Below are 22,032 nucleotides of genomic sequence, written 5' to 3' on the forward strand. Positions count from 1 at the left end.
ACACACACAAAAGCTAGGCTTGGGAAAGAACATCAAAAAGAAGAAGAGATGGATAAATCATAAAATATAAACTAAATAAAACGGGAGCACTGAATATGAAATAGGAAAAAGGAAACAAACTAGATAAAAGTAGAAGATCCTCATGTAGCCCAGGTGTTTTTAAACGCGACTGCTCCTTAGAAACATATCTGGAACTTTGAAGAAAAGAAGCAGTGCCTGCCAGCCCTCATTCTTAACCTCTGTGGGTGATAAAGTTATGCCAAGACTCAGCCTGGGGCAAGAAGGGATCAAAAGAAACCTACAAATGTGAGATGAAATCAATTTTTGCATAAAAATCCTGCCGAGGTCTCTTCCCAGAGTTCCACAATGATGGGATCACACAGAGTGAGGAGGGGTCTGCCTTTCAGAAATCTGATTGGAGTCCAGGAACAGCAGCTGCCTCTGCAGCTTTGGGCACTTTGCTTAAGGTATCAGAGCCTCTTGGTAAATGTCACATTGCTCTCGAAAATATGGGGGTTATTTTCAAAAATCTTTTGATATTGATTTCTAGTATAATTACAGATCCTATATGATTTCAACATCTTTGTGTTAGTTGCTCAGACATGTCCGACTCTTTGTGACCCCATGGACTGTAGCCCACCAGGATCCTTTGTCCATGGGATTTCCCAGGCAAGAATACTGGAGTGAGTTGCCATTTCCTCCTCCAGGGGATCTTCCCGACCCAGGGATTGAACCCACGTCTCCCACATTGCAGACAGATTCAATACCTTTAGACCATGAAATTTTTGCACCTTGTTTCATGTCCCTGGATATGTTCCAGTGTCTCCTAGTTTACAGTCTATGGGAACCTGAATAGAATTTGTAACCTACTGCTGTGTGAAAGGAGAAGGCGATGGCACCCCACTCCAGTACTCTTGCCTGGAAAAATCCCATGGACAGAGGAGCCTGGTAGGCTGCAGTCCATGGAGTCGCTAGGAGTCAGACACGACTGAGCGACTTCACTTTCACTTTTCACTTTCATGCATTGGAGAAGGAAATGGCAACCCACTCCAGTGTTCTTGCCTGGAGAATGCCAGGAATGGGGGAGCCTGGTGGGCTGACGTCCGAGGGGTCGCACAGAGTCGGACACGACCGAAGCAACTTAGCAGCGCAACTGTGTGAAAATTGTACAAATCTTAATTATGTTGAATTGGTTCATAGTGTTTTTCAGGTCTACTATATCCTTCTACTTGTCTGTATATTCATTCTATTAACTTTTGAGAGTTTGATATTGAAACTCCAACTATAAAATCTTCATTTATCTACTTTTAACAATAATTGTATAGTGGAACCATATGTAACCTAAGTCTATATTTTCCAAGTCTCCTCTGTATGTGTTGTCATACTTTCATAATTAAAAAAAATTTTTTTTATTTTAAAAAGATATCAGAGCCTCAAATTCTCTCCCTGCAAAACTAAGGCTGATGCTAACTGCTATGCAGGAGGGAGGCTAAACAATATACCCTATATAAAGTACTTAGGATGTCTTCTACGTAAATATGACTTTCTCATCTTCCAGCTACAGATTGGCACTTGCCATCTACTTCTACAAGGATTAAATCATGAACTGCTGGAGCTGCTGACCTTCAACATCCTCTGCAAAGAGTTTAGGGTGGAGATCAGGAATGAGGGAGGCACTCTGTGCTCTGAGAAAAATGGCAGAACAGGTCTGCCTCGACAGTTAGATATTTTCAGGAGAAGATTTTACGAGCCCAATTTTTGCATCTCCTCATATCCAGAAAAAGCACTAAAATCATTAACAGTGGCATCTGCTCCTTGCAATGAGCGGTGAGCCTCTGTCAAAATGTGTACTCAGCTGCATGTACCCCCCTCACCAGAATCATAGAATCATATATGACACTGACCTTCTGCCTACCTCTCTGGAGCTTTTTCTAAGGGCTATCTGAGATGCTGTCTCCCAGGCTATAGTCCTTATTTTGCTCCAAATAAAACTTGGCCCACAACTCTCACATTGTGCTTCTTTTTTGCAGCCAACACTCCCCATCACCAATTCTCCCCTTTCCTAAAATCCCCACCCCTGAATTTCCAAGGAACCTGCCTTTTCAGTGAAATTCCTGGAGTGGGCTTTTAGAGAGAGACTTGAGCTGGGTTTTATTATCCGATGCAGATAACTTTTTTGATGTATATCAATCATTTTCATTTGTAAAGTGGATGGATTTTATATATCTAGATCTAGCTGCTGCGAGAAAAATCTTTAAAGCTTCAAGATGGGATTTTAAAACATCTTTATAGATGAAAAAAAAGCAACAGTTTAACCTTCAAGGAAAATAAAAGAGAACATGAACTCTATACTTGAACACACACAATATAAAAAAAAAAAAAGGCTGAGCCTGGGATTGCAAATGTATGACCTTGACATCCATTGTTCAGGAGGCAGAAAAAACAGATTATTTTCATCTGACTTGGTAGAAGAGGCAGCCCAATGCATCAGATGATTCCTAAATCCATCCCCATCCACAGCATGGCCAGGGACCCTGAAACCCATTATTAGAAATACCTCATTCATTTATTCATTTGTCAATTCTCTCTCTGATCTACTCTCTCCACTCATTTATTCATCTACAAATCTCTTCTCAAGCAATTACCCTGTGCCAAACCCTGTGGTATCTGTTGAGAGCTTAGAAATTATTGGTAGCCCTGTTACAGATGTCTGCTTTACAGACAGAGAGACAGGCATGCACACATAATCATAAAATCAAATGTTTTATCTAAAATATGCTATGTTGATGCTTTTGAATTGTGACGCTGGAGAAGACTGTTGAGAGTCCCTTGGACAGCAAGGAGATCAAACCAGTCAATCCTAAGGGAAATCAGTCCTGAATCTTCACTGGAAGGACTGATGCTGAAGCTGAAGCTCCAATACTTTGGCCACCTGATGTAAAGAGCCAACTCATTGGAAAAGACCTTGATGCTGGAAAAGATTGAAAGCAAAAGGAGAAGGGGGCAGCAGAGGATGAGATGGTTACATAGCATCACCGATTCAATGGACATGAGTTTGAGCAAACCCTGGGAGATAGTGGAGGACAGAGAAGCCCGGCATGCTACAGTCCCTAAGGATACAAAGAGCCGGACACGACTTAGCAACTGAACAACAGCAACACCGTGCTACAAAAGCAGTAAAAAAGCAAGACTCAATTCAAAGACATACATGTGTCTTGAGGTGCAATGAGCATTCATAGAATCAAAAAGGCTTCACATTGCCTAGGAATATTAGAGAAGGCTTGGGGGCCAGGGGTGGTGGTTTCTGAGCTGTAATGGTAAGACCAGCAGACCAGGAAAAGAAAGGATCATGGATATTTTTGTCTCCCGGTAAAAACCAAAGTATATAAGAGGAATAAGCCAGGCATCTTAATTACCCATTCATGTATTTGCTTCTTTAGTTTACCTGGTTGCTTTGCCAGTCAAGGCTGTGAAAGTGTAACACACAAGACAAGTAGATTTTATAAAAGGTTGGAATGGAAAAGGTTTAAAGCATCACCAGTTCCAAACTTGTCTTTTACAGATCAGCAATTTCAGGTCCAGAGAGATCTGCCCCAAACCACGCAGCAAATTAAGACCTAGAACCTGGGTTTTTCTAACCCTCTAAATGCCTCCCACTACAAAGGCAGATCACAATTACATGCAGAGCCTTCACACACTCGATAAAGCAGGTATTCACCCTCCATTTTGCAGACAAGGAAACAAAGTGTCCAAAGGACAGGAAGCAACTTGCCCCAAATCACACAGCAGAAGTTCTAGGCAAAAGCAGCGCTCGCTAGAACCCCAGTGCCCGGACGCAGGCTCCAGAGCGCTCCTGGTTATCCCATGCTGCCGCCTAGGGGCGAGAGCTCAGAGCAAGGCCCCCAGAGGGAGGCAGGCTGTCTGGGCGAGGGCACAGAGGGGAAGGAAGGATGCTGGAAGCCGACTCAAAGGCTCCTTTCATCCACCGCTCAGTCTCGCTGGGGACCGCCTCCTGCTGCTGCGCGCACACTAAAACTTCCTGCACATCTCTCCAGAGGGGACTGTTAGAAGTTACACAATCTAATGTTGCTAAACTAAAATCCAGGCTGGAAATAGGTGCGGCTTGCAGAAGGATCATTTTCCAGCCTCCTCATGATGAGCATATGGAGCGAGGAAGGCATATCCCTTTGAAATAGTTTTGGCAGCAACCTGTGGGTTTTCACAAGGAATCTGTGAATCTTTTAAGAGAGTAGACAACGCGATGTCGACCCTGCAGGTACCATTCCTGCCCAAAAAAAAAAAAAAAAAAAAAAAAAAATCAGATACAAGGGAGTCGGGGTGCAGCTAATCACCTGCCCCACCCCATTTGTTATTGATCATTTTTATGTGACATTTTACATTGTAAGTCTAACTGTTGGTAGCAATCATCCGTTTGAATGATGCATTGTCACAGAGCAGATGGAGACAATGGAGGAACCCAACCGCGGGCCAATAGCGCCGCCTAGTGGTGAACTAGAAGACGAATCCTTCATCTTCCCATGAGCAGAGAGACTCAGAAAGCACAAGAGACCGACCTCATTTTAGATGGGAAATCGAATTCTAGAGAAAGGCCTGCTGCTTCCCAAATCTAACAATTTCACTAACATATTCACATTCCTGCCATGTGCCTGACACCAAGCCACGCTTCATAGAATCTGTTATGAGTAGAACTCTGCCTCTGTCTCGTGGGGAAAGAGCCATATGACACAAAGGATTCAACACGATCTGATAGCAGCTAGAAAAAGAGAGGGTGCAGACCGGACAGTTTGTAATCAGGTCAATTCATCTTTAGCAATCCTGCCCCCTTTTTGCCACGTATTCAAAATTATTTTCTCTCTCTGGCAATCTGGGGAGTAAATTATGTCCATCAGGATAATTCTTGACAGAGCCAGTTTTAATTGTCTGAAGCCATTTTTCTTAGCTTTTCTAAATCCACATACTTAGAGTCTGGTTTTCACCATTTGTGCTCCCAGAAAGCGCAACAGTGCAGGTAGCAGCATGCTATATGCACGTCAGTCTAGAATTTTTCCTCCAAGAACCCAACTAAGAGTCCCTGATCTCAAGAATCTTCCCTCCTGATTACTTGGAAATTTGTGCTTTAGAGCAAAGTGGTAACTCTTTCTACCTTAGGGAACTATGTCATTGACTTAAATGCAAGTCATCGGTGAAAGAAGATAAATTATGGAGGGCCCAAAACATACGCAAAAAAAAACCCAAAACAAACCTCCACAAGTTGACAAAGTGCACAGAAATATAACCTGTAGACCTTCCCATTGAGAGTTTGGACATCCAGATGTTCAGGGCCCAGGCTTTGGGTTCACATGCTGGCTTCAGCCTCAGGACAACCACCTGACCTCTCTGAGCCTCAGTTTCCTCATCTGTCCAATGGGAGTAATGACTGTGAGTTCCTCACACAGCGCTGGTGGTTCAGACAGTAAAAAACCTGCCTGCAATGCAGGAGACTTGGGTTCGATCCTGGGTCAGGAAGATCCTCTGGAGGAGGAAGTGGCAACCCACTCCAGGATTCTTGCCTGGAGGATTCCATGCACAGAGGAGCCTGGCAGGGGTCACAAAGAGTCAGACATGACTGAGGAACATACATACTAGTATATATGTACACATATGCACACATACATACTAGTTAGAATTAATATAAATCAGTGACTGACAGATACCAAGAACACAAACATTGGCTTTTATTATCAACATTATAATTAGGTTGAAATAATTCACTAATCCATCCAGTGAAAATTTAGCTATTACCCACTGTTTACCAGGTGACAAGTACTAAGTACTGGGAACAGATTTGGTTAAATGCATGATTATGTAGCCAGTTTCAAAGTTTCATCCAAGGACAGTCACCAAAGGCATCTTCCAGTAGCTTATTGGGTTTCTTCCATGTCTTGGTTATTGTAAACAGTGCTGCAATGAACAGTGGGGTACATGTATCTTTTTGAATTGTGGTTTTCTCAGGATATATGCCCAGCGGTGGGATTATATGGTAGTTTTATTCCTAGTTTTCTAAGGAACCTCCATATTGTTTTCCATGCATGCTAAGTCGCTTCAATCCTGTCGAACTCCTTGTAACCCCAGGAACTGGGGCCCCCTCAGGCCCCTCTGTCCATGGGATTCTCCAAGCAAGAATACTGGAGTGGGTTGTCATGCCCTCCTTCAGGGGATCTTCTCGACCCAGGGATCGAACACACGTCTCTTACTTTTCCCGCTTTGGCAGGCAGGGTCTTTACCACTAGCACCACCTGGGAATCCCCGTTGTTTTCCACCGTGGCTGTATCAATTTACATTCCCACCAACTGTACAGGCGGTTTCCTTAACTCCACACCCTCTCCAGCATTTCTTATATGCAGACTTTTTAATGATGACCATTTTGGCCAGTGGGGTTGAGGGGTGTGATACCTTATTGTAGGTTTTTTTTTTCCTTGTGGCTTTCAAAAGCTTAGTTTCCTGACCAAGGATGGAACCCAGACCCTCGGCAATGGAAGCACAGAGTCCTAACCACTGGACCACAGGGAATTTCCCTCAAGGTAGTTCTGATCTGATTTGCATTTCTCTAATTACCAGCAGTGTTGAGCATCTTTTTTATGTGCCTGTTATTGACCCACTGTTTTTCCAGGCGTTCCCATAGCAAAAAGCAGCACACAGGTCCGCCTGGACAGCACCTCACCTTGGCTACACCATGTAATGCTCATTTTCTGTATCAGCATTGCTTTTTCAGCTTCTTGTGGGGCCACATTTGAAGACGAAGTCAGCCATCCTGTGTGTGTACAAACCTGGAAGATGCACATGGAGTCCCCTGTGTAGACCTTTCATGTGTGGGAGGTGAGAGCCGATAATGAAGACTCTCATTCTTATCTCTCAGGTGAAAATTCCAGAATGCATTCAATAGAGTTCTCCTGAGGGTACTCAGCGAAACTGAGCTCCAGGTGTCTACAGCCTCAGCCAGCTCGGTTGCTCACGTGCTTGCTTTCCTCCCCTTCCCTGATTCCCTCTTCTAAATTCCCCTTTCTGCTTCCTCAGGGTCACTTTTCTAAAGAAACCACACAAACACATGCTCAGATCAGGTTCTGTGGTGGGAGAAAGTCTAAGGCCAAAGAAAACTTTCAAATGATGATGAACAGCTGCTCCTGAGTCAGTGTTTTATTATCTTCCATCGAAAAGATCTTCTGGGGTACTTGTCATCATTCAAAGGCCTGGTTATTGCTGGGGATTTCTGTGCCAGGTTCTAAGCTCCTCTGTTTCCCCAGTACAAGCAGTCTGCAGGAGACCATGAGCAGACATGACGAAGGAGGAGACAGAAAAGGCACATTAATTCTGCTCCCTCTACTCAGCGCATCTGTAAGCAGTGGCCCTTTCCTACGTCACTAGCCTGGAGTAGCCTCTAGCCCCTGCTCATGCAAAACTCAGCCTCCTAATAACCTCAGCAGAATCCCCCAACGGGCCTTTCGCCTGAGTTCCCTAACCTGCATAATGCTGTACCCTGTGCAAAACCTTGATGGGTCAAAGTGAAAAAAATTATCAGTTTACCTTACCCTAATGTTGAATGTGAATCTGATCAAACTTCTAGTTCTATTACCAGCTTATAGTAAATATAGAAGACAAAGAAATATGTTATATCCATCCAATCGAGAACATGGAAAAATCTAGAAGATAATTGACCTAGTTTCTTTAATAAGAAATTGACAAGTAAGAGAGAGCAAAGGAGTGAGAGACTGAGAGAAATTATCTGAGATTAAATGAAGCTTAGAAACACATCAAATAAATACAATATATGGACATATTCAAACCAAAGCGATTGTGAAGAGTTTTTTGTCAATCAGGGAAATTTGAAACCTGTCTATTTGATGATATTAAGGAGTCATTTTTAAGTTTTAGGAGTAATGATGGTGCCATTATTATATTTTTTTAAAGACTTTGTTATACATACTGAGTCACTTGTAGATGAACTAATGTGATGTCTGGGATTTACTTTAATATATCCCAGCATGGAGTGAAAAACACAAAGAGGGATGGAGTGCAGATAAATGAGATTGACAAAATCATGATAATCGGTGCGGTTGATTGATGGATCCATGGGAGTTCATTATACATCTCTCTCAGCTGTCACACAGGTTGAGATTTTCCATATTAAAAAAAAAGGGAATCATAAGGGAGAGGGAGAAAGGGATAGAGCAATAAAGAGAGACTGAGAAAGTTGCCATTTTAAAACTAATAGGAAATTCCCTGACAGTCCAGTGGTTAGGACTCCACACTTTCACTGTACAGCGTGTGGGTTCAATTCCTAGTCAGGGAACTAAGATCCCACAAGCCCTGTGGCACAGCCTATATATATAAAATTTATACATACACAAAAATTTTATATGTTTATATATATATATGCATGAAAAGTGAAAGTTGCTCAGTCATGTCCAACTCTTTGTGACCCCATGGAATACACAGTCCATGGAATTCTCCAGGCCAGAATACTGGAGTGGGTAGCCATTCCCTTCTCCAGGGAACCTTCCCAACTCAGGGATCAAACCCAGGTTTCCCACACTGCAGGCGGATTCTTTACCAGCTGAGCCACCAAGACGGCCCAAGAATGATGGCTCGTGGGTAGCCTATCCCTTCTCCAGTGGATCTTCCCACCCAGGTTCAGAGCATCACAAAGAGTCAGACAGGACTGAAGCGACTGAGCACACAAGCTCAGAGATCTGTCACAAGGTAGGGACAGTGGAGGTGGAGACCTTCCTGGCTGGTAAATGACAAGGACATGACTGGACAGTCATAGCTGGGTTCCTGTCTTTCTTCCTCTCCAGAGTGAACCGCCCCGGGGAACACACTCAAGCTTTTGAACCAGATTTTGAATTCGTAGGGGAGTCACTGAAGGATTTTAAACCAAGAAAGGAGGGTTGAACATCTTCTCTTTCTCTCTTGCCTTCAGTCCTTTGCATCTTCTGCATCTTCCCTTCCCAGGAATTGAACCAGGGTCTCCTGCATTGCAGGAGGATTCTTTACCAACTGAGTTGCCAGGGAAATACTTATATATATGCATGTATATCACTACAGATGGTGACTGCAGCCATGAAATTAAAAGACGCTTACTCCTTGGAAGGAAAGTTATGACCAACCTAGATAGCATATTCAAAAGCAAAGACATTTACTTTGCCAACAAAGGTTCGTCTAGTCAAGGCTATGGTTTTTCCTGTGGTCATGTATGGATGTGAGAGTTGGACTGTGAAGAAGGCTGAGCACCGAAAATTGATCCTTTTGAACTGTGGTGTTGGAGAAGACTCTTGAGAGTCCCTTGGACTGCAAGGAGATCCAAGCAGTCCATTCTGAAGGAGATCAGCCCTGGGATTGCTTTGGAAGGAATGATACTAAAGCTGAAACTCCAGTACTTTGGCCACCTCATGGGAAGAGTTGACTCATTGGAAAAGACTCTGATGCTGGGAGGGATTGGGGGCAGGAGGAGAAGGGGATGACGGAGGATGAGATGGCTGGATGGCATCACTGACCCGATGGACGTGAGTCTGAGTGAACTCTGGGAGTTGGTGATGGACAGGGAGGCCTGGCGTGCTGCGATTCATGGGGTCGCAAAAAGTCGGACACGACTGAGCGACTGATCTGATCTGATCTGATATATAAACATATACATATTTTTATATATGTGTATTTTTTTGTCTTTTAGCTTAGAAATAATACAACCTAAGCTCAGTCATGTCCGACTGGTAGTGACCCCATGGACTGCAGCCTACCACGCTCCTCCATCCATGGGATTTTCCAGGCAAGAGTACTGGAGTGGGCTGCCATTTCCTTCTCCAGGGGATCGTCCCAACCCAGGGATTGAACCCGGGTCTCCCACATTGTAGACAGATGCTTTACTGTCTGAGCCACCATATACATATGTATATGTATATACATATATATAATTATTTGGCTTCCCTGGTGGCTCAGATGGTTATGCGCCTGTCTGCAATGCAGGAGACCTGAGTTTGATCCCTGGGTTGGGAAGATCCCCTAGAGAAGGAAATGGCAGCCCACTCCAGTATTCTGTATACATACATATGTGTTTTGGGGGCTCCCCTGGTAGCTCAGCTGGTAAAGAATTCCCCTGCAATGCAGGAGACCTGGGAGGCTTGGGTTCAGTCCCTGCATTGGAAAGATCCCCTGGAGAAGGGAATGGCTACCCACTCCAGTATTCTGGCCTGGAGAATCCCATGGACAGAGGAGACTGGCAGGCTACAGTCTATGGGGTCACTACGAGTCAGACGCGACTGAGCAACTTTCACTTTCATACATATATACCATTGTATACATATGTAATTACATGTAATTGTATATACATAATTTATATGTATATAAAAACATAGGTAAACATATAAATATATACATAGAAATTATGTTACTATGTTTATAGAATATAAATGTAATTATAATTATGGCATATAATATAATTTATATGTATATAAAACAAAACAGAAATAGACTCACAGATAGAACAAATTAGGGGTTACTGGTGGAGAGAGGGCTGGAGGAGGGGCAAGATGGGAGGAGGGGATTAAGATGTTCAAACAACTAAATACAAAATTCAAAAACACAATGCCAGCCTAGGGTATACAGCCAGGGTTTCATAGTAAGTTTAAACGGATTATAATCTGTATCAAATCAAATCACTAAGTTGTACACTTGAAACTAATACTATAAATCAGTGATACATCAATTAAGCAAGCATGAATCTTTAAATAAAACTAGAAGAAATTTAGTTGTTGCTTCTCCAAAGATGGCATCTTGATAGTACTGGTAATAGCAAACTGGCACCAAATTAGAGCAGCAATAATAATAATAACAGTCACGACGGCGGCGCCTGTGCCAAGGTGGGACCCACAGCCTATGGATTCTGTTAGAAACTGGGCGTGAGGAGCCAGGCTGCTCCGGTGGCTGTCCTCATCAGGAAAAGTGTCGCATCTCTTCCGGTCCTGGACCTCACTGTCCCTAAAGGGTTGTTTGGGAGGGGTGGGTGTGTACCCTCTTCACGTCAATCTCTGTAGAAGACTAGGGAATACAGATGACGGCAGAAAGGCAGTGGTTATAGAGGGCTTCTGGAGGACCTCTGAGCTTCCCAGGTGGCATGAGCGGTAAAGAACCCACCTGCCAATGCAGGAGACGTAAGAGACACGGGTTCAATCCCTGCATTGGGAGGATCCCCTGGAGGAGGGCATAATAACTCACTCCAATATTCTTGCCTAGAGAATCCCACAGACAGAGGAGCCGGACGACTGAAGCGACCTAGCACACAAGCTCAGAGATCTGTCACAAGGTGGGGACGATGGAAGTGGAGAACTTCCTGGCTGGTAAATGACAAGGACATGACTGGATCCTCATAGTTGGGTTCCTGTCTCATTTCCTCTCTAGAGTAAACTGCCCCGAGAAACACGCTTAAGGTTTTGAACCAGATTTTGACAACACGGGGAGTCACTGAAGGATTTTAAGCAAAGAAATAAGAGCTGTGTATCTTTTCTTTCTCTCTTGCCTTTAGCACTTTGCATCTTCTCTTCCTTCTGCCTAGAATGCTCATCCTCACACTCTCCACCTCTTCTCCCAACTTACACTCATTCTTTAGGAGCCAGATGAGGTGCTGCTCCCTCCAGGAAGCCTTCTCTGACCATTAGCAGCACTTAATATCTACACTGTGCCCTAAGTCCATGTTCACTAGTCTCCCCACAAGGCTATGAATCCATAAGAACCGGGACCACTTGCCCTGTGAGTCCTTGAAGCCTAAGCCTTAGCTCCATGACACATCACAGTGCTTCATTAATCATCTTAGTATGAATTACTGAGTTGACTCTGTAATAGTCCAGCAACATGTACCAGGATGGAGCTGGGTCAAAGGTCCTATACTAAGAAGGGTGGACAGGAGGTGAGGAGGCGGGCAAAGCAAGCAGAGAGCCTCCACCAGCAGGCGCTCCATCAACATCCACCGAGCTGGAGTCTGACTTCCCTTCTTTCAGTTTCTGCTCCAAGAATCCACCACAGGCTTCTTCCTCAAAGAAGATGCCCTTGAACTGGCATCCATTTTTGTTGTTGTTTAGTCAGTAAGTTGGGTATGACTCTGCAGCCCCATGGGCTGTAGCCCGCTAGGCTTCTTTGCCCATAGGATGACCCAGGCAAGAATACTGCTGTGGGTTGTCATTCCCTTCTCCAGGGGATCTTTCCAACCCAGGCATTGAACCCAAGTCTCCCAGGTCTCTGCATTGCAGGGGAATTCTTTACCAGCTGAGCTACCAGGGAAGCCCCAAAAACATATATATATATATGTATACAGAATACTGGAGTGGGTTGCCATTTCCTTCTCCAGGGGATCTTCCAGGACCAGGAATTGAACCTGCGTCTCTTGCTTCGCCTGCACTGCAGGGGGATTCTTTACCACTGTGCCCCCTGGAAAGACCTGGCATCCATTACACCTATGAGAATCTTCTGGCGTTTGGAAAATAGATGGTGATGGAACATGATTTTGCTGTCAAGGAACAGTCTGGTGGGGACAGGGATACACTGCGGTAGGTGGATAACTTCCCAGTCCACTTTCTCACCCCATTTGTGATCCATTCATTCATCCAAAAAGTATTTACTAAGAGGTACCATGCGTCTGGTTTCCCAAGTGGTGTAGTGGTAAAGAATCTGCCTGTCAATATAGGAGATGCAAGAGATGCAGGTTCAATCCCTGGATTGAGAAGTTTCCCTGGCATAGGAAATGGCAGCCTTCTCCAGTATTCTTGCCTGGAAAATTCCATGGACAGAGGAGCCTGGCGGGCTACAGTCCATGAGGTTGCAAAGCGTCAGACACGACAAGTATGCTTGCACCATGTCCCTGGCACGATTCTAAATTCTGGAGATAGATCAGGAAACAAAATTGGCAAAAATCCCCACCCCGTGGACCTAACACCTGGTGCAATAGACATGAAATGTGAAGTGTTAGTTGTTCAGTCGTGTCCAACCCTCTGCGACCCCATGGACAGTAAGCTGCCAGGCTCCTCTGTCCATGGGATTCTGCAGGCAAGAAAACTGGAGTGGGTTGCCATTCCCTTCTCCAAGTAATCTTCCTAACCCAGGGATCGAACCCCAGTTTCCTTCATTGCAGGCAGATTCTTTACCATCTGAGCCACCAGGGAAGCCCCTCTCTTTCATAGCACCTGCATCATTTCCCTTAATCATACATCTTGATGTCTCCCCTGAACTCCAAGATACTCAAGAGCAGACTGTTTTATTCACCCCTGGATACCCAACCCTGGACGCACTATATGCTCAGTAAATGTTCTTTAGAGACATCTCAGATATCTGCCTTATTCTGAGTTGTTTGAAATGTAAATGAAATTATTTTGAGCCCCACATCGGGACAATTTCCGCCAAGAATTTGAGAGAAGAGGCAAGACAGAAAAATGGGAGAAGGGTGGCTTTTATTTTCTTCTTGCCCCTGTGTTAAATCCTCTTGCCCCAGACAGAACCCTGGACCCTTCCTGCCTTGTATTCCACACGAAGAAACCTTCTAGCAGAAGGCCTGGGGGTTTCTTGCAGGACGTTTGAATATGTGAGGAAAGAAAGAAGCAGCGATTGGGCCAGCACAATGCAAATAACTTAGATTAACTGCTCCTGAAATGGCTTGGGAGGATGGTGTCCGCGGAGACGGTGGAGGGGGCAGGGAGCACCTCCAAAAATCCACTCCTCCAGAAACGCAACAATCTGGGGAACATTTGCTTAAGGAAAAAAAAAAGGCTTAATCTGGTTCTTTTTTTAAAAAATAAACCATGTGGCATCTTAACTTGCTTGTTCTCCTCCTTCTTCTCCAGCTCCACAACAGGCCTGACAACCACAACCCTAAGTCACAGTGAAACCCAGCAGCCCATGTGCCACTGGAGTGGGGCAGAGAACTATACATCAATGAAAATTTTAAATTAAACATACGTAAAAAAAAGAAGTGTCTATACCCTTTTGTGTAAATAGCGTCACACACACCCCTCTTGAAGGTACAAGTGGCCACCTTTGGTTTGGTTCTAATTCATGTTCTTCCCCTCTCTCAAACACAGAGAGACTCAATTTGATTCTCCGCCTTTCAGAAGCTTCTGTTGTGCCCGGGAAGACAAAGAAAGGCTCACAGGTACCTCAAATGCAGGGCAAGTTGAAAAGCCCAGCATATAGTTTCTCAACCGGTAAGTAAAAAAGGCATGGATGAGTAATAAGGATGGGGTAGGCAAAAGCAGAGACATTATTTTGCCGACAAAGGTTCGTCTAGTCAAAGCTATGGTTTTTCCAGTAGTCATGTATGGATGTGAGAGTTGTACTATAAAGAAAGCTGAGTACCAAAGAATTGATGCTTTTGAACTGTGGTGTTGGAGAAGACTCTTGAGAGTCCCTGGGACTGCAAGGAGATCCAACCAGTCCATTCTGAAGGAGATCAGTCCTGAATATTCATTGGAAGGACTGATGTTGAAGCTGAAGCTCCAATACTCTTGCCACCTAATGCAAAGAGCTGACTCATTGGAAAAGACCCTGATGCTGGGAAAGATTGAAGGCAAGAGGAGAAGGGGACGACAGAGGATGAGATGGTTGGATGGCATCACTGACTTGATGGACATGAGTTTGAGCAAGCTCTGGGAGTTTGTGAAGGACAGGGAAGCCTGGCGTGCTGCAGTCCATGGGGTCACAAAGAGTCGGACACGACTGAGCAACTGAACTGAACTGAAGTAGAAGTTATTGCCAATGGAAATATAGGAGAACATCATTAAAGAAACGACGCTGGCCAGGTCTGCAAGTGCTGGGTGCATGAGCTTGAAGCACAATAAATACATTTCTTACTAAGCAGAGTAGAGAACAATCGGACGTTTTCTTCGGAGACCAGCGGGATTGTCATTTCACTTTGCACCACCAGAGGGCACTATAACATGCACTGGGATTTATGGAAGAAAGTTGGTTTTGGTTTTTCTTTACCAGGTCCAGTTGTCAGCAAGGTCTTTGTAAGTTTATAGCTGCTAGTACTCTTGCCTGGAAAATCCCATGGACAGAGGAGCCTGGTAGGCTGCAGTCCATGGGGTCGTGCAGAGTCGGACATGACTCAGCGACTTCCCTTTCACTTTTCACTTTCATGCATTGGAGAAGGAAATGGCAACCCCCTCCAGTGTTCTTGCCTGGAGAATCCCAGGGACGGGGGAGCGTGGTGGGCTGCGGTCTATGGGGTCGCACAGAGTCGGACATGACTGAAGTGACTTAGCGGCAGCTGCTGGGAAAAACTTGGCTAGTTCTGAGCATTGCTAATGCCCCTCCCCATAAGAAGGTGTTAGCTGAAATGTGAGGCTGTAACATTTGTAGGAAGGGATAACAGGAATTTTTTCCAAATTTGACCTCAACGTGCTCCCTGGTGTGTGCGTGCTCAGTCGGGTCTGACTCTGCATGACCCCATGGACTGTAGCCCACCAGGCTCCTCTGTCCATGGGATTCTCCAGGCAAGATACTTGAGTGGGTAGCCATTTCTTCCTCAGGGGATCTTCCCACCCAGGGATCAAATCTGCATCTCCTGTGTCTCCTGCATTGCAGGCAGATTCTTTTACCGCTGAGCCACAAGGGAAGCCAAGAGGATCCATAACACCTGGGCCAAGCACCTTCTTTCTGCTGAGATGGCCCTCCCCCAACCCTTTCTCCTCCTCATCTCCAAGGACCACCTTCTCTCTGAGTCCCCAACATCGGACAAACATCGTGGTTCTGTTAGTATTGATTCCATTGGGTTCTAAGGATTCGTGTTATTTTAATTAAGGTTTCTTAACAGTCAGAGAGATTCAAGGGACTAGATCTGATAGACAGAGTGCCTGAAGAGCTATGGCCAGAGGTTTGTGACATTGTACAAGAGGCAGTGATCAAGACCATCCCCAAAAAAAACAAATGCAAAAAGGCAAAATGGTTGTCTGAGGAGGCCTTACAAATAGCTGAGAAAAGAAGAGAAGCGAAAGGCAAAGGAAAAAAGGAAAAATATACCCATTTGAATGCAGAATTCCAAAGAATAGCAAGGAGAGATAAGAAAGCCTTCCTCAGTGATCAATGCAAAGAAATAGAGGAAAACAACAGAATGGGAAAGACTAGAGATCTCTTCAAGAAAATTAGAGATACCAAGGGAATGTTTCATGCAAAGATGGGCTCAATAAAGGACAGAAATGGTATGGACCTAACAGAAGCAAAAGATATTAAGAAGAGGTGGCAAGAATACACAGAAAAACTATACAATAAAAGATTTTCATGACCCAGATAACCACAATGGTGTGATCACTCACCTAGAGCCAAACATCCTGGAATGCAAAGTCAAGTGGGCTTTAGGAAGCATCACTACGAACAAAGCTAGTGGAGGTGATGAAATTCCAATTGAGCTATTTCAAATCCTCAAAAATGACGCTGTGAAAGTGCTGCACTCAATAGCCAGCAAATTTGGAAAACTCAGCAGTGGCCACAGGACTGGAAAAAGTCAGTTTTCATTCCAATCCCAAAGAAAGGCAATGCCAAAGAATGCTCAAACTATCACACAATTGCACTCATCTCACATGCTAGCAAAGTAACATTCAAAATTCTCAAGCCAGACTTCAACAGTACATGAACCATGAACTTCCAGATGTTCAAGCTAGATTTAGAAAAGGCAAAGGAACCAGAGATCAAATTGCCAACATCTGTTGGATCATCGAAAAAGCAAGAGCATTCCAGAAAAACATCCACTTCTGCTTTACCAACTATGCCAAAGCCTTTGACTGTGTGGATCACAACGAACTGTGGAAAAATCTTAAAGAGATGGGAATACCAGACCACCTTACCTGCCTCCTGAGAAATCTGTTTGCAGGTCAAGAGGCAACAGTTCGAACTGGACATGGAACAACAGACTGGTTCCAAATTGGGAAAGGAGTATGTCAAAGCTGTATAGTGTAACCCTGCTTATTTAACTTCAATGCAGAGTACATCATGCAAAATGCTGGTCAGGATGAAGCACTAGCTGGAATCAAGATTGCTGGGAGAAATATCAATAACCTCAGATATGCAGATGACACCACCCTTATGGCAGAAAATGAAGAAGAACTAAAGAGTCTCTTGATGAAAGTGAAAGAGGAGAGTGAAAAAGTTGACTGAAAGCTCAACATTCAGAATACTAAGATCATGACATCTGGTCCCATCATGGCAAATAGATGAGGAAACAGTGACTACTTTATTTCAGGGGGCTTCAAAATCACTGCAGAGGGTGACTGCAGCCATGAAACTAAAAGACGCTTGCTCCTTGGAAGAACAGTTATGACCAACCTAGAGAGCATATTCAAAAGCAGAAACGTTACTTTGCCAACAAAGGTCCATCTAGTCAAAGCTATGGTTTTTCCAGTGGTCATGTATGGATATGAGAGTTGGGCTATAAAGAAAGCTGAGCACCAAAGAATTGATGCTTTTGAACTGCGGAGTTGGAGAAGATTCTTGAGAGTCCCTTGGACTGCAAGGAGATCCAACCAGTCCATCCTAAAGGAAATAAGTCCTGAATATTCATTGGAAGGAGTGTTGCTGAAGCTGAAACTCCAATATTTTGGCCTCCTGATGTAAAGAGCTGACTCATTGGAAAAGACCCTGATGCTGGGAAAGATTGAAGGCAGGAGGAGAAGGGGACGACAGAGGATGAGATGGCTGGATGGCATCACCAGCTCAATGGACATGAGGTTGAGTAAACTCCGGGAGTTGGTGAAGGACAGGGAGGCCTGGTGTGCTGCAGTCCATGCGGTCGCAAAGAGTCGGACACGACTGACCGACTGAACTGAACTGAACTGAAAGTCAGAGAACTACTCAGTTTCTTGTTTGTCTTGGGCGCATCTCGTGAAAGACCTCTGTCCTGTACCTCTGCCACCCAGCCCTGGGCTGACAGCTTCCTTGTGTCCTATAGCAGGGGCTGCTGGAGGCCAGGGTGTACCCCAGGCCACTCTGTATCCTCGGTGCCAAGCAAAGTGCTGGACCACGATCGAATGAACAGGAGGATGAATGGAATAGCCATTCTCATTGTGTGACCCGAGCTCCAACCATTGGGCCACACTACTGGCCTGGGAGGCTTCCACGGGCACCCTAGCAGAGGGGCCAGTGTCTGCAAAATGCCAGCATCTTATCTGACCCAGTCCCTGCAGTGTTCACTGCCTCCATGGCTTCCTCATGCACTTAAATGAAATCCCAGCTCCTTGCTGTGACCTGCGAGGCCCTGCACCCCCATCTCCCCGCCCCATCTCTGCCACACTCTCCACCCCTCCCCCTACTCCACCCCCGATCCGCACACACCCATCCTGCCCCCACGGTGGGGCCCTGGCCCACGTGCAGGTTCCTCTCCCTGGAACGGCCTTCCTTCTTTCTGTTGTTGTTGAATGGTATCCGTTAATTAAGAGCAACAGAGTAACAGCATCTTAGCTATACAGCTGAACTAACAAAATTTGATATTTACGCTATTAAAACCTAAAATACAGGTCAATCATTGAAAATAAAATTAGACACACACAGAAATCAAAAACATAACTTAGAAAATGCAAGTAGCTACACAGAGAAAAGAAGGCATTAGGTCCCCTGGATTATCTTTCTTGAGCTAATTGTGTTGAATAAACATAGGTCTCTTGATTAAACCTGGGATGGTTTTGGCATTTGCAGGGGATCAAAGAGGGAACTGGGCTTCCCTGGTAGCTCAGAGGTAAGGAATCCACCTGCAATGCAGGACACAACTGGTTCGATTCCTGGGTCGGGAATATCCCCTGGAGAAGGGATAGGCTACCCACTCCAGTATTCTGGCCTGGAGAATTACATGGACTGAATAGTCCATGGGGTCACAGAGTCGGACACGACTGAGCAACTTTCACTTCACTTAAAGAGGGAACTGGGTCCGTTAGGTAACATGAGGATGGCTGCAGCCACTCACAGGTGAGCCCTATCCTAAAGACTATGGGAGCCCTTCCTTCTGATCACCCCATGGCTGGCTCCATTTCGACTTTAAGATCTCAGTTTGGGGGAATTCCCTGGTGGTCCAGTGGGTAGGACTCCAGGCTTTTCACTGCTGAGGGCCCAGGCCCAATCTCTGGTCCGGGAACTAAGACCCTGCAAGCCACTCGATTTCAATTTCAATGTCACTTCTTGGAGAGGCCACACCTGGTTGCTGCTGCTGCTGCTGCTGCTAAGTCGCTTCAGTCGTGTCCGACTCTGTGAGACCCCAGAGACAGCAGCCCACCAGGCTCCCCCGTCCCTGGGATTCTCCAGGCAAGAACACTGGAGTGGGTTGCCATTTCCTTCTCCAATGCATGAAAGTGAAAAGTGAAAGGGAAGTCGCTGAGTCATGTCCGACTCTTAGCGACCCCATGGACTGCAGCCTACCAGGCTCCTCCATCCATGGGATTCTCCAGGCAAGAGTACTGGAGTGGGGTGCCATTGCCTTCGCCGCCGCACCTGGTTATCCAACTCAAAACCCACACCCATCGCCCATGAGCCAGCCGTAGCGTGCTGTTGAGCTCTCACCCAGGTTTCTATGTGCTGACTTATTGTCTGATGCCCCAGGTAAACGGCAGGATCCTAAAGGCCAGATGCTTCCCAGTGACAAAGAACCAGCCTGCTAATGCAGGGGGCATAAGAGATGCAGGTTCAATCCCTGGGTCGGGAAGATCCCCAGAGGAAGAAATAGCTGGAGAATCCCCACGGACAGAGGAGCCTAGCAGGCTACAGTCCATAAGGTAGCAAAGGATTGGACACAACTGAAGTGACTGAGCAGGCGCGTGCAAAGGCCAGGACACTCCCAGACCCCGGCTCAGAGCAAGCTCCCAGACGCCAAGCTGATGCTTCCGCGATGAAGCCCACAGCTAGCCCTGGGCCAGACACTCTGCATTCTCACCGCAGACCCTGCCCTTCAGCGGGGGTGGAGTGAGTTCACACAGAGGAAGAAGGTCAAGGCTCAAGAAGAAGTGAGCCTACAGACACAAACTTATGGTTACCAAAAGGGAAAGGTTTAGGGATAAATTAGGAGGCTGGCATTAACATATACCCACTATTATGCATAAAATAGGTAACCAACAAGGACCTACCATATAGCACAGGGAACTCAACTCAATAATACATAATAACCTGTAAGGGAAAAGAATCTGAAAAAGAATACATATGGCTATAGGTGTATGAAGTGAAGTGAAAATCACTCAGTCGTGTCTTCACTTCAGTCATGGGGTCTCTTCACGACCCCATGGACTATACAGTCCACGGAATTCTCCAGGCCAGAATACTGAAGTGGATAGCCTTTCCCTTCTCCGGGGATCTTTCCAACCCAGGGATTGATTGCATAATTGTAAATCAATTATATATTATAAATCAATTATATTGTAAATCATTTTAATTATATAAAATGTAAATTATATATTATAAATTATAATTATTGCATATTGTAAAAATGAAAATTATATTGCTAATCAATTATATGTTGTAAATTATATATTATAAATCAATTCTATATTGTAAATCAATAAATTGTAAATCAATGGTATAACTGTAAATCAATTACACTTCAATTAAAAATTTTTTTAAAAAAGGAGTCTGGAGAAAAGTACAAGTTCACCAAACAGGGATCTGGAATTTAAGAGCCAGCAAAGGCACCACTTACAGCTCTGGGAGTTGTCTGGCTTCGCAAGATGAGCAAGAGACAGAAGCAAAGAGCGTTAGGAATGTGAATGCGGGTTCCAGAGAGCGTGGGTTTGAATCTGGCTCCTCTTCTTACTAAGAGATGACCCTGGGCAAGTCACCTCATTGCCTTGTGCCTCAGTTTTCTTATCTGTAAAATGGAGATGAAAGAAGTATGAAAGTGTCAGTCACTCAGTGTCCGATTCTTTGCAACCCCATAGACTAGCCAGCCAGGCTCCTCTGTCCATGGAATTCTCCAGGCAAGAATACTGGAGTGGGTAGCTGTTCCCTCCTCCAGGGGATCTTCCCAACCCACGGGATCAAACCCCAGTCTCCTGCATTGCAGGCAGATTCTTTACCATCTGAGCCACCAGGGAAGCCCCCAAATGGGGTTGATAATCATAATATCTACATCACCAGGTTTTGATGAACTTAAAGTACCTGATGCTTTTAAAGCATCAGCGTCCAGCATGTTGATCAGTGGTGTCTCTCTGGTCTCCGATGAAAACTAAGGGCTCCTTGATCAAGGGGTCTGCCTATGCAGATAGAGGCACTGGGTTCTGTTTGCACAAGCTTCTGTTTCTCTTTTCGTCCTTACCTTTAACAAAGCCGTTTGCAAGTCCCCTTATTTTCCAAAAGGAGCCGCTTCACAAGAGTGGGCTGGACCCATATGCAGGAGACGCAGCTCTGCAAAAAATTAAAATAGACGCCTTTCCCTTTAGGTTATTTCTGCTTCCCCACCCCCCTTGTGAGTGGCATCGCTCCATCCTGAGGCGCCCTGGAAAAGCTCTCTCTCCGCAGGAATGTAATGGATGTCCCGTGCAACTGCCAATACTGCAGCCGATTTCGCGGGGAAATTGCCTCTATCCATCACAGCAGCCCGGAGCCAGATGCGCATTTGCTGGGAAGACCCCAGGCCAGCCTCTCCCGAAGGTCTTCTCAGAGGTAGCGAAAAGAAAGCCGCTGCTCCAACAAAATAAAATGAGAGAAACAAGGAAGGAAACGAAAGCCACTGGAATCAGTAGCTGTTCCCCCTCCAGGTAGACTCCCTGCTCACCATCACCGAACCCAGGACCAGAGAGAGACTTGGCATCCCCAAAAATGAATTTCCCAACCCCCTCCTCTGGAGGGCGTGCTGGAAGTGGAGACCTGGGTCAGAGTTTGGAAGGCTGTGCAACCGTGGCTGAGTGGGTGGCTGTCCCCAAGGGCAGCCTCCTTCCTGCAGGGAAACCCACAGGGCAGTCTGCCCTCCCCTCTCATCCATCAGCTCCATGCCTGCCAAGCGGGCAAGGCACGCGTCCCCCACTCCTCCGGGAT

General features: G+C 45.4%; 1 long non-coding RNA gene across 1 annotated transcript; it reads left to right on the forward strand.

Annotated features, from left to right (window-relative positions):
• Positions 1–437: 437 nt before the first annotated feature.
• Positions 438–19,753, forward strand: LOC129627180 (uncharacterized). Its single transcript, XR_008702460.1, has 3 exons — positions 438–467; positions 14,115–14,237; positions 19,612–19,753. It is a non-coding gene; the product is annotated as an uncharacterized LOC129627180 (long non-coding RNA).
• The last annotated feature ends 2,279 nt before the right edge of the window (positions 19,754–22,032 follow it).

This window comes from Bubalus kerabau, chromosome 14 (assembly GCF_029407905.1).
Source record: "Bubalus kerabau isolate K-KA32 ecotype Philippines breed swamp buffalo chromosome 14, PCC_UOA_SB_1v2, whole genome shotgun sequence".
Taxonomy (NCBI): Eukaryota; Metazoa; Chordata; class Mammalia; order Artiodactyla; family Bovidae; genus Bubalus; species Bubalus kerabau.